General features: G+C 36.1%; 1 protein-coding gene across 1 annotated transcript in view; it reads left to right on the top strand.

The window, feature by feature from the left end:
- The window catches only part of LOC118740683 (bone morphogenetic protein receptor type-1B-like), a 740,115-nt gene that overhangs the window by 459,292 nt on the left and 268,168 nt on the right, over positions 1-12,655 (top strand). The gene's annotated exons all lie outside the window — the stretch shown is intronic.

Genomic DNA, 12,655 nt, shown 5'->3' with positions numbered 1-12,655 from the left:
TACACACATAAATATTATTAAAACGAAGGTATAGAAACCGCACTTGGCAGAGCAGCTGCTTTGTGACGGCAACAATATGCCAGTACGCAAAATGTTCCCGTCTCAAAAGATTGCCCCTTATACATTTTTATTATTTTAATACACTTTGGCCCTTAGTTATACCTTTTTGAAGAAAATATTTCTTGAAATATAAGCTGTGTTATTAAGGTGTTGATAATTTGGCAATCAAGATTTATTATGTAATATTTCATATGATTATGAAATAATCCATAAAAAAAATTGTTAAGACAGTTACCAACTCATAACTGTTAAAACGTGCCACGATAGAATTCGGATTCAACGGCTTGCTCTGCAGATATTATTGAAAGAACTAATCAGTTTTGAGTTCGCTGAATGAATAAGAATAGCTATATTCCGGTTAATTTATCACAGTTCTAAAATATGCCTTTTTCGCGTAAAACATGGTTACTCCGACCACTGTGCGGCGGTACTTTTTTTGAACACAGCTGTATACCTAGGTGTTGTCTTTTTACATTTATCGTCATATCTTCGGCTTTTACAGTCGGATCTTAAAATAAGATATATATGGACGTTCTTGTCTCGAGGAGAATTTTTCGACCCTAGGTTCATTGACTCCAAGTACCTGTATTACATATATATTAAAAAAAATAAATAAAATCGAAATGGCCTTGCAAAAATACTTTAGACTCAGGGATGTGCGGCAAACTTTTTTATGGTATAGTCTAATGTTCACTCATATTTATACATACATATGTATTCGAAATTTTTCCACTTACCATTCATTAGTTTTTCGTCAACTTTTGGGACATCAGCAACAGTGTCTGCAGCCATTACCAATTTACCTGAAAAGAAAAATTATGAAAAATAAAATAAATAAATTAACAATTTTAAATCATTTTGACTACTTTAATAAGACTAAAGCTGATAATACATTGACAAAAATTTTTTTAAAAAATATTTAGAAAAGTACATTAAGCGGATTAAACAACAAAAATTAAGCAAAAGCGAATTAAAAAAAAACGTTAAGATTAAAGATATGAGTATGTAGGTATGTTAACACATGAATATGTAGTACATATGTACATATATAATGCCCAAGTATATAATTATGCTGGCGTCAAATCGTCATTATTTCGTAATAAAAAATGTGTCTACAATCGCCGCTAATATGAATATTTAAAAACGCTTAGCATATTTATTAATACTAAAAATTTTGGTGGGCTATTTGTATCTTCATGCTTGCCTAGGCATTAGTTTCCATGGAAAACAATGAAAATATATAAATACATATTTTTGTATTTTTTTTTTTTATCCACTCAGATTGCTTATGGTAAATATGTGGAATATTAAGTCGACATGTAAGCGGAGTTCATAGAGGACTTTTAAACGATTTCCATAATTGAAAAATTTGACGACTTTTAAGACTTTACAACGCTTACGACGTCTTGTGAATCCCCTAATTGTGTAAGCGGCAATCTATTATTATTTTTAGGTCGAAAGTGCTCACAATCACCAGGCTTACGCCATTATGTCTTTTTGACAAACTTTATGCTTTATACTCAAAAAGCACGTGGAGACTCCAACATTCTCGAATACAAGTGTTATTGTTTCTAAACTTACCAAGCGGTGAGGATGCTTCTTCACAAGGCACTTGACGAAGAAAAATATTCAGGAATCTAGTTGGTTGAATGACTCTAAAAGCGGATGGTGTCAAGATGGTATGGCTTATTAAAAACGACGCCAAGACACAAACGACACAAATTCGATTCCATAATGTCAGCTCTGAGGTCATTTGAGGGTCAAATAGGACAAAAAAATTAATTAATTTTCAGGTTTATTCAATGAATTTCTCCCTACTTGACCTTCTGAATGACCACGCACCTGACGTGATGGAGGCTAACGGTCCTCAGATTCGCATTTAATTATAGAAACAAAATTAAGGATTAGAAAATTCAAGACGAACTAGGAAGCAAACTCTCATCTAGCGCTCTCCAAGGACAACAAATTCATAGGCAATTAGCTTCCGCGTATTCTTATTATTCGTCATTGGCTCACATAACATTAGAATGTTCATTGAAGTAAAAAAATATTAATAATCAAAATGAATTTGCCTTTAAGTGAATAAATTAAAAGGTCGCCATACATATCCAGACACTGTTCAACACTTACAAAACAATTGCCTGTAATTTGAGATGAATTGAAACCCTGTAGGGAATTGGAATCGAATATCTTGAAACTTAAGCTGCTAAATGAAATGTATTTATAAAGAGATTATGTTGACTTCATGTGTACTACCCATAATGGACGACCTTCCTTGGTTGGGTTGGGAGAGGTTGTTCTGAGGGCAATTCACTTTGTTGCCCCTGGTGAAAGCTCTCAACCTTCCGGTGCTTAGAGGCGAAAATATAGGTCTATCCGCGGAAGCGCAATATCTACATAGGTACAAATCTAGGCAGAAAGTTGACGTGAAAAAATCACAACGGCCTGAAGGTAAATCGAGCGATTAAAGTTTTCAAACCGTGTCGAGGGAGCTTTAGAAAAAATTAGTGGCTGGTACCGGCCATATTTCTTAGGATATAAATATGTTTAGCTAGATCGATCAGCACGTATTCTGCTGTAGAATGGTAGCGTAGACCCGTAATGAAAGTTGCAGGATCTTTGTTAAAGATACTGCAAAGGAGTGTGAGAATAGTATGAATATGAGTACAACGTCTAGAAGGGCTTTTAACTCTTCGTTGGGTTCATATAAAACCCTGGCTGTAACCATGGAAGAGGTGGCAACGAAGAAGATGGATCGACTGCGCTATTATGGGTTGTAGAAAGATATCGGAGTTTCGGTAAAGAAACTGATACCTGGACTGTCCTTTGCAAGAAAATGTGTGCATACTTCATAAGTTTTCTTGCTAGCGAATAATAAAGCGATCCAGACTGCTTTCAGGGGAACTCTGTAAAAGGTCTCTATATCGATGGCTTCAAAACTAAAAATGGTACTGGAATGGGCTTGAACCCTTTTGGGGCACCGGCAACGAACTGGCTGATGAATTGACAAGCTGCGGTTCTTTGGAGCGTCCAATTGGACGTAAGTAAAAAATGGAAACAAGCATAGCAGGAAATGTGAGGTCCATTAGCGAGTTTTTGAATGACACTCGTCATAAGCGGTGTTGCAATACTGGAACATCCAAAACCACCAAATTTGCATTGGAAGAAGGCCTGAAAAGGCCAAACAGGGTGCTGAGAAAATTCCTTCTCAGATACAGAAGAGCCATTATGGAGACCTCACCTGGCCACCGTATGTATCATCGACGATTTTATGTAATTCTAGGTGCATGGCTTTTGCCATTCTAAGCTGGTTCATTTTGGATCATTGAAACCTTTTATTTTTTTGCTTTGGGATATGCCTCCTTCGAGATCTAAATAAGTTGACTTCGCTCTGGTTTGAGCTCCGCCAGGCGGAAGAAAGTGTCGAACTCCTGGCATTGCATTTGGTAATTTTTGTCCTCTTTTTAGAGCAAATTGCTTTTAGAAACTAAGGTAACGATGATTTGTTTTATCAGATATGTGGCCTTTGTTTGCCTTAGTTTAGAAGATGTACCTTTACTTATTACGGTATTATCGAAGACATTTTGCATGAGAATCTTTAATTTTCCTGAGACTAAACCATGGAGCATAAAACTTGTTTTCTACCGGGAACTCAGTTTTATATATATTCAAGCTTGCATATATACGAATCAGCTGAATTCATCATAACTTAGAACAAGGCAATCATTTGATCATTATTACAAAATAATTTATCGATAAATTAGGGTGGTCCAAAAAAAATTTAAAAAAGTTAAGTCAGAATTTTAATGCTCCCACCCCCTAGGGTAGCTCTATATCGAAAAAATATACCCATGCTCAAAGTTTTCCATGTATTTTATATGGGGGAAATTTTTATTTTCGTAGAAATGGCATACGATTCTTGAAAATCTATATTTTTCGATCGGAAAACTCGGTTTCTCTTCAGGAGACTTCCAACAATAATACTCAATTATTTATTTAATCATTTTTTAATAGTAATTATTTTTTTTAGGTTTCCCGAAAACCCCAATAAATGCAATCGGGGACCCATAAAGAGTCGTTAGTATTAAAAAATGGTAGAATAAACAATAGGTTGTCGCTGGGAAGAGAGACAGAGTTTTCCGATCGAAAAATAGTGGTTTTCAAGAATTCTCTACCATTTCTACGAAAATTTTTTCCCCCACATAAAATACGTGCAAACCTTTGAACGATTTCACAATAAATAAACAGGGGTATATTTTTTTTTGGTATAGAACCATTCTAGGGTGTGAGAGCAATAAAATTCCGATTTTACTTCTTTTTTTTTTGACCACCCTAATGTAGGCGCACATGCTTGTAATTTTACTGAAATGCTGTTGCAAATTAATAAACAACAAATCAAATTGTTTCAAGTGCTTTCTCATCAATGCAGGCGACGCGACTAACACTCCAAAGAAAAGTGTTTATAAAAATCAGAAAAAAATCGACGATCGTGTGATGAGCACAGTGGAGTGTTTTAGAACAGCAAAAGCTTGTTTGGGCTTATAAATAAACTTGTGAGCGTTTGCAGTCATTTTTTAAAGGCTTAATTTTCTTTCTTTCGGGTTTTTTGCTTCGTTATTTTTTTAAATTTTTTTTACATTTATGTGCTATTTTGTATGTGTGTGGCGCCTTGCTCTTAACTATATTTACATATATGTATGTATATAAAAAACACTTGACGCTTTTGTTGGTTGTTGGCTGGCGCCAATCTCATGTCAATTAATAATTAGTTCAGTAATTACGGTTCATTTAATTTACGACAAGACGCCAGGGGAAATTTGATATGCGAACATATCACTTTGCTTGACATACTCGTACGAAAGAAACATGCCTTTGCTGGCCTATGTATGTACATTAGGGTGGTCCAAAATAAGTAAAGTCGGAATTTTAGTGCTCTCACCCCATAGGAGTATTCTATATCGAGAAAAGTATACCCCTATTTTTTTAATTTGAAATCAAAAAATATTTAGAGGTCGCTCAAGGCGATCAAAGTTTTCCAGGTTTTTAAATTTTTTTTTTTGGGGGGGGAGGGGGGAGGAAATAAAAACTTTTCGTAGAAATGGTATAGAATTCTTTAAACTCAATATTTTTCGTTCGGAAAACTCCGGTTCTCTTCAGTAGACTTCCAATAGCAATACCTAATTATTTATTTAACCTTTTTTTTTAAATTAAAGATTTTTTATTTATACCCCCATTGCATTTTCTGGGGGTTTTTGTGGACCTATGAAATATAGTTACTATGAAAATATGGTTAAATAAATAATTGCGTGTTATTATTGGGAATCTCCTGAAGAGAAACAGAGTTTTCCGATCGAAAAATATTGATTTTCAAGAATTCTATACCATTTCTACGAACAGTGGTTTTTTCCCCATATAGAATACATGAAAAACCTTGAACGCTTTAGGCGACGTCTAAATATTTTTTGATTTCGAAATAAAAAATATTGGTATATTTTTTTATTAGAGAACAATCCTAGGGGGTGAGAGCATAAAAATTTCGATTTTACTATTTCACATGCATTTTTGTATCACCCTAATGTTCATAAGTATATTCATATATTTAAGAAAACACTTACATTCATACATACATATGTATACTACATATATGGTTGTTAACTTGCTTGCAAGTCTCGAAAGCGTTTATCGAAAATTTTGATTGACGAAAGATTGGCAGTCACTCCAGCACTTAAAAACGTCAAGTCAAAGTGAGTTGTTTAGTTGTATAAAGCTTGAACTTTTTATAGTACAAGTCAGTGTAAATGCAACTTTTTATGCAGATAGCTTTGATAAATGCCGTACGAAATGAACAAACGCGAAATTGTTCATAAATAAGTAGGCACTCGTAAATGATCCATTATATGTTGATGAAAATGTTTTTAATTTGAATAGAGTGGATCACTTTTTGCGCTAAAAGCTTTGGCATTGTTTTGCAAGTGCTTCAGGAAGATTATAGATACGTTTGTATGACAGTGAGCGGTAGTCGATTCAAATAGACGAGGAATGGAAACTTTCAGCAATTCTTATACACTTTTTTACATTTGGTATGAACATACTCCTACAGCCAGGTAGAAATTAAGGCGCTTGGATTGTTCATGGTAGATACATACGCTTGGAAATTATGGTGAGTGTCTGACATGCCTATCAATCTCACCCTTCTCATATACCTACGTAAGTTCCAGGTCATAGCGATATTGCAGGAAACTAAAGAACCGATGAACTGGCAAGGCTATGCACTCTTTAAGAGTTGTCGTCTGCTGAATGATCTAAACGTTAGCCATATTTAGTCTCCAGTTAGAAAGACGGTCACCAAGTCATCTCATCGAGCGCTTAGCGAAAACCTTCTAACCCAAGATGGCTAGGTCCTACTGGCCTACGAGTAGATCGAAGGCGGTCCAAGAAGCTACTAAAGCTAAACAAGACATATCAACATATGGGGATGATGGGAGTCTTAGCTGGTAAGTTTCCTCTTATGAAATCCATGCAGTCAGGCTCAACATCAACTCAAGTCCGCAATGTAATAGCTGCACGGAACACGATGCCTTTGTTGTTCACCTATGGATGCCGCGTCAAATAACCATTTCGCCGGAGCATCATCATCCATGCCTACGACAAGTTCAAGACAGCACAATCGTCTTATTAGTATGCTCTTAGCTCTGCCCATGTCTTTAAAAATCGCACTTCACCATTTCCTTTACTTCGGCGCCCGGCGTCCACGCTAGAGTTCGAAAGAGATATACTTCGTGCGATCTACAGGCTGACATTGTTGGTGTTGTTAAAACTGGATCCTGGGTAGACAAACTCATTTACTACTTCAAACACATTTAGGGGATTCAGAAGACGTGTTAACTGTCGTAAATTCTTAAACTTAACATTTTTATGTAAAATAGTGATTAAAATGGTTTCAGAGGAAATGTTTTTAATCTGATAAAAAAAATATATAATTAGCACCCCCTAAAACCATTTCAACCGTTATTTTACACAAAAAAATGTTAAGCTTAAGATTTTACGACGGTTAACGCGTCTTGTGAATCCCCTGGTGTTGCCGACTACGATGTTGCTTGCTCATTCTAGCATCCCACCATCGAACCAGTGATGGCAGCCGAGGGAGAATTCCCCGATTTTGGTGGACTTTGAATTTTTCGGGGCAAACTGGGAATGGCTTTAAATTTTTGGGGAATTTAATATACAAAAGATTTTTTCAGAACATTCCTATTGAGAATAAAATTAAAACTTGTAATAACAATCTGCCATGCAACCGTGTGGATATTAAAGAAATTGCAGCCATGCATAGCGACTCTTTTCACTTGACTTTATGTTTGACATTATCATTTCTCACTTCGTTTTCGGTGCCAAGTCAATGACTGGCAAAGTTTTGAGCACTCTAATAAAAGTAAAACTAATTAAAAAAAAACTGCAATCAGAAATAGGCTTGGCATAGATACTTTGGAGTAGAGATGGGCGCGGGATATCGGGACCTGCGGGACCCACGGCAGTGATTTCAAGTTGGCCGGGATGGACGGTATCGGGAAGGTCTGTAAAAAATTTGCGGGCGGGACGGGACCAAAATCCGTTCCCGACACTGCTGATAAAACCGCAGCCTCCGCGAAATCCAAAAATCTTCCTTAAAAACGATGTATGAAATAGGCACTTTTTTATGTTTTATTGAGACGAATACGCAAAGCAAAGCAAAGCAAAACAATCGGAAGATGCCAGATCTTTCATTTCTTTTTTTATTTAAAATTAATTTAAAACACATGTGTATTTTTGTTAGTGATAGATTTCGGGACCCATGGGATCCGCGATAAAAATGGAACTTTGGGATGGGCGGGATTGGTATTATATATTTAAGCCCGTGCCCATCTCTACTTTGGAGACAATTTTACTAGCAAAACAACTATTCAAAAATAAAACCTCTCGATTTCAGTGCGACTTGGAGACAATTACAAAAATTTCATCAAGAAATATGCGATTCTAAGGAATTATCCATCTATGCCCGAATGTGTAGATAGATATGCTTTATGAAATATACCCAGAAGTATTAGTTTTATATATTATTTAAAAATACTGCCCTTATTATACGTACGGAAATTAGCGTGGGCATCCCTGCATGGACCCAATTTACGTATCCCCCTGCTTTCTGCGTATCTCAAACATGTATATAATTTTTTAAATTCGGCTCATTCGATTCTCTTTCCGAATCTACACGCTGCGAAATTTTTTATTGAACATAGCTTACATTTGAAATTTCTATAACCGTCTAATCATTTTCTTCTAATACTAAATCACTGCCGCCACTTCCGCTATAACTACCAAAATCAAAGGAGGAGTGGAAGTCGTCCAACAACAATTTCGCACTTCATATGTACATCCATCTATACCTACATACATACAAGCGTATAAACAAATTTGCATGCATCGGTTATTAATCGTTTATTCCAGGTAACTATAATTTAAGTTTCCTTTCCTTATACAACTCCTGCGGCTATACCCACACACCAGTGATGGTGAACTCACTCACACCGCTACTCTGCGCTGCACTCCTCTTAATTCATCACGAATCGCCGCCGCGGTCTGTATGTATAAATTGCTGTACTTTGCAATGCTTCTTCACCACACTCCATCAGCCATTCCTTTTTGGGCAAAGTTGTATTTTGGCGTTGACCATTGCTGTTTTTGCGCAATTCTTTGACAGCTAAAATATTATTTGTGTCTCATAAATTTCCATTTCACACCTGAGTAGCATTTAATAATGTTTCGTATTAATTTTGTTCACACAGATTTTAGCAGAAATAGCAAAAAAAAAAAAAAATTACAAAAAACAAATGGCTGGTAAAGAAAGGCAGCAAAAGGCATGAAGTTGACAGCGGCGAGTGTGACTACAAGATGATTTACATAAAAAGTCGAAGTTCTCCGCCGACCGTCCACCACTGACACTGATTACCGCCGCCGCCGCTTCAGACCATCCACTCAAGCAGCTGTAGTGCATTCGAAAAAAGGAAGTAAAAAAAAAAAAAAAAAAAAAGATAAACGCTGTCCATTTTTGGCTACGACTACTCTTTCGAACGAGCTTAAGCTTAATGCAGGTAGCTGATTGGTTGCTTCTTGGAAATCATAAAATAGTGTCAGCTGCCTTGTAGCTATAAGCTCCTCTTCCTTTGAATGCACAGCGCAATTATAATTTGGCCATGCTTCTTACTTAATATTTTAAGCGATGTCCACGCGTTGGAATAGAGTTCATAGCCACGAAGTAGCTTTACTTAAGCGACTCCTTTCGGAAGAAGTCGCTAATGTAATTTAAAGTAAAATTTATTAAATGGTGTGCCACTGCTTATTTACTGGTTAACCAAACGAAATAAGTTATGGAAATGGCCTGGGGATTAAGACTATGGCGGAAAAGAAAAACATATATTGCGCATACATATCTGGATAGAGAAGTATCAGGGACCAAGTACAATAACTTGCTATTACGGTTCAGTATTTCCGCCTTGTATTCAATCATAAACCTGAATTTGCCCAGTTATTAAAAATTGTAAGGGTTAAAAATTTGTAGACTTGATCGGACACTAAAACGACCAGGTGAGAGTAGCTTTGAAAGCTATTAGTTAGTACTTAAGATATGTGACATCTGAGGAAATGCGTGTAACAGCATCTTTATACCTTAGACTATGTTCAAACAGGCCAATTAGCTGAGGCAATTAAGCTTTAAATTGCGGTATTGAGTTTGGTGTTCACACACACGTCAGCTGCCCAATTAGCGATACGATATCAGCTGTTGCATTACCTACAGTGATGGAAAAGTTGTTACAATCGTACCTTTATTTAGTTTGAAAGTACATTCGGTACAAACACACAATTTTAGATATATTTGGAACGTAGTCAAATAGCTTCTCAGGAAATCAGTTCTTATTTTTACTGACATTTCAATGCATTTTCTGGTGCGGACAACTGGTCTAATAGCTTTTGTGAAGAGGCATACAAATGATACAGAAGGGTGGTCAAAGTAACGCAACTGTAGTTGATTTCGCCAGATAGATGCAAAATATTTCCTTTTAAAACGTCAGATCGAACAACTAGGAGGAAAGTGATTCACCTTTTCTACAACATAGTTTTGTCTCGCGCTGCTCCAAGAGATTCTTTTCATAGCCAAAAATTTGTTTAATGTGAGTACAGATGTTGACATGGCATCGATGGGAATTGTTAACTCCTATTTTTCTTTATATATAAATACATATTTACTTTTTAGGTACATCTATCTACCTTTAGGCAAAGTTTCCGTAAATAAGGTACAATTTTATAATTCAATTTTCCATCCCTGATGGAATATCAGCTGTAAAAGAGGACCAGAAACAAACAGCTGATTGCTCTTTGTTCAATAAACATACCTCCAAGTCAAAATTAAACATACCTAGCAGGGTTGCATAGAGAATCTGACACAAATTGATTGCCAATTAATTATTAATTGGCAATTAATAATTTGAATTTTCGTATGATAAATTGTGTAACAATTAAGGCCTAAATTGGTGAAAAGGTTCTTAATTGCCAATGAGGTGCCTGTTTGAACATAGTCTTATACATACTGATGATTTCATTCAACTGGATTGAATTGGAATGGCTTGCATTCAACCAAGGCGAATTCACACCTTGTAGGTGTTGTTACCGGAGCAGCTGATTTCAAGGTTTTATGTCTGTATTAACATTTGGGAGTACTTTTTCACATTTTTCACAATTTCTATACTTTCTTTCATATACATATGTATCTATTATGTAAATATATGTGACATACATACAGTGGTCCACAAAATAATAGGAGTGCGTTGTTTTGGTCAGTTTTTGCTATTTGTCTTTTGTTTATTTAATGTCTATTATTTTTATACAAAAGTCAAGCTGGGTATACAACAAACAACGAATAAACTCAGATTTCAACCTTTGTACAAAAATTATTAAAATTCTGTAAATTTTCACCAAAATATCAAACTTTTTAATTAGAATCTTCAGAGAAAACTCTGGTATGCAGTTTTATAGCCCATTCAATTCTAGTCTGAAGAAGTGCAAGTTTCAAGCTGCTAAAAAATTCCGTTGATTTTTGGCAATTTTTTTTGCTGGCACTGTCCCCATATAAAAGAAAATTGTCGAACATACTTTGTATGGAAAAAACGTGAAACACCTTCAACCGAAAAAATTCTCAAAAATCAACGAAATTTTTTAGCAGCTTGAAACTTGCACTTCTTCAGACTAGAATTGAATGGGCTACAAAACTGCATACCAACATATTTTCTAAAGATTCTGGTTAAATAGTTTGAAATTTTGGTGAAAATTTGCAGAATTTTTATAATTTTTGTACAAACTTGAAAATGTAAATTTATATGGTGTTTGTTGTATTACCAGCTAGGCTTTTACAAAAAAATACGAAACATTAAATAAACTAAAGACAAATAGCCAAAACAGGTTAAAATATCCCACTCCTATTATTTTGTGGACAACTGTATATATATATATTGGAAAATGTCCACAAATACATATGTCAAATAAATCCGCCAATAAGCAGAGCTACCCGATATATGCAAATAAGCTTTTTCAAGCTTTTGCAAGCTTTTGCGTAGATTTTCCAGCCCTGGCTGTTACCCAGCCATGTGATTGGTGGGTGGTCAAAGAGTAATTCCGTGTAAATGCTCTATTTTGATAAACTTTTTTTGTGATCAAAGCCACAAAAACAAGTCACCTCTCCCAATGATTTAAGTTTCAAGTTACAAAGAAAACCACTTACTTATTTTGCTACACAACTTTAAATTACAACACCGAAAGGCAAAAAAAAAAAATACAACGTCTTGTGTGTGGGTTTGCTTTGCGGTTGACTTGATTTCCACATTTAATTAATATAAATTTAAAAAGCGAAGATACAAAAACCAGCAAAATTCTCTCTCCACACACGGTGTCATCACCACACCACGCATGTGTGTCATCACACAAGTGCGTTGATGAATGAAGTTGGCAAAACCGCAGGCAAATAATACTCGCAACAAAGTAACAAAGTTGTAATTGTTGCCAACGAACGAACGCACCACCGAGGACCAGATTGCAAGCGAACAAACGCAGTAGCACTGCAACGCTCGCCTACGACTTGTGCACTTCCAACCACAAACGTGTGCCATAACTCAGACAAAATGGTTAATAATTTGTGCGCTGCCAAGCAGGCCTACACTCATCAATGTTGCCACCTAGAAGACGGCCTTCGTCGATACTGTACCTACTCCAAAGCGAACAATGTCTCTGGGAGTACGGGGAGCTGCGCATGCGCGTAGCTGAGTTGGTCACCGCTGTCACAAAACGTATGTAGCTGCTAGGCACGGATGTGCTTGTCATTTCTGACAGATGACTTTTAGTCGCTCCTGACTTACTTTGACTGCAGCGTTTGCAGCTTTCACCTCTATGCAGTGTCTCTTTAGTCAACGGCGCACGCTTCCTACTTTCTGGCGGCGCACAAATGATGCTGCGTAAAGTAAATTGTTAAATTGCAAGTTGCAATATTCTTTGTAGCTACTCCCATCTTTGGTAAGCA

Source organism: Rhagoletis pomonella, unplaced genomic scaffold (genome assembly GCF_013731165.1).
Source record: "Rhagoletis pomonella isolate Grant_MI unplaced genomic scaffold, Rhpom_1.0 Rhpom_scaffold_00006, whole genome shotgun sequence".
Taxonomy (NCBI): Eukaryota; Metazoa; Arthropoda; class Insecta; order Diptera; family Tephritidae; genus Rhagoletis; species Rhagoletis pomonella.
The sequence above is the reverse complement of the archived record's forward strand: the minus strand, read 5'-3'. Positions and strand labels throughout refer to the sequence as shown.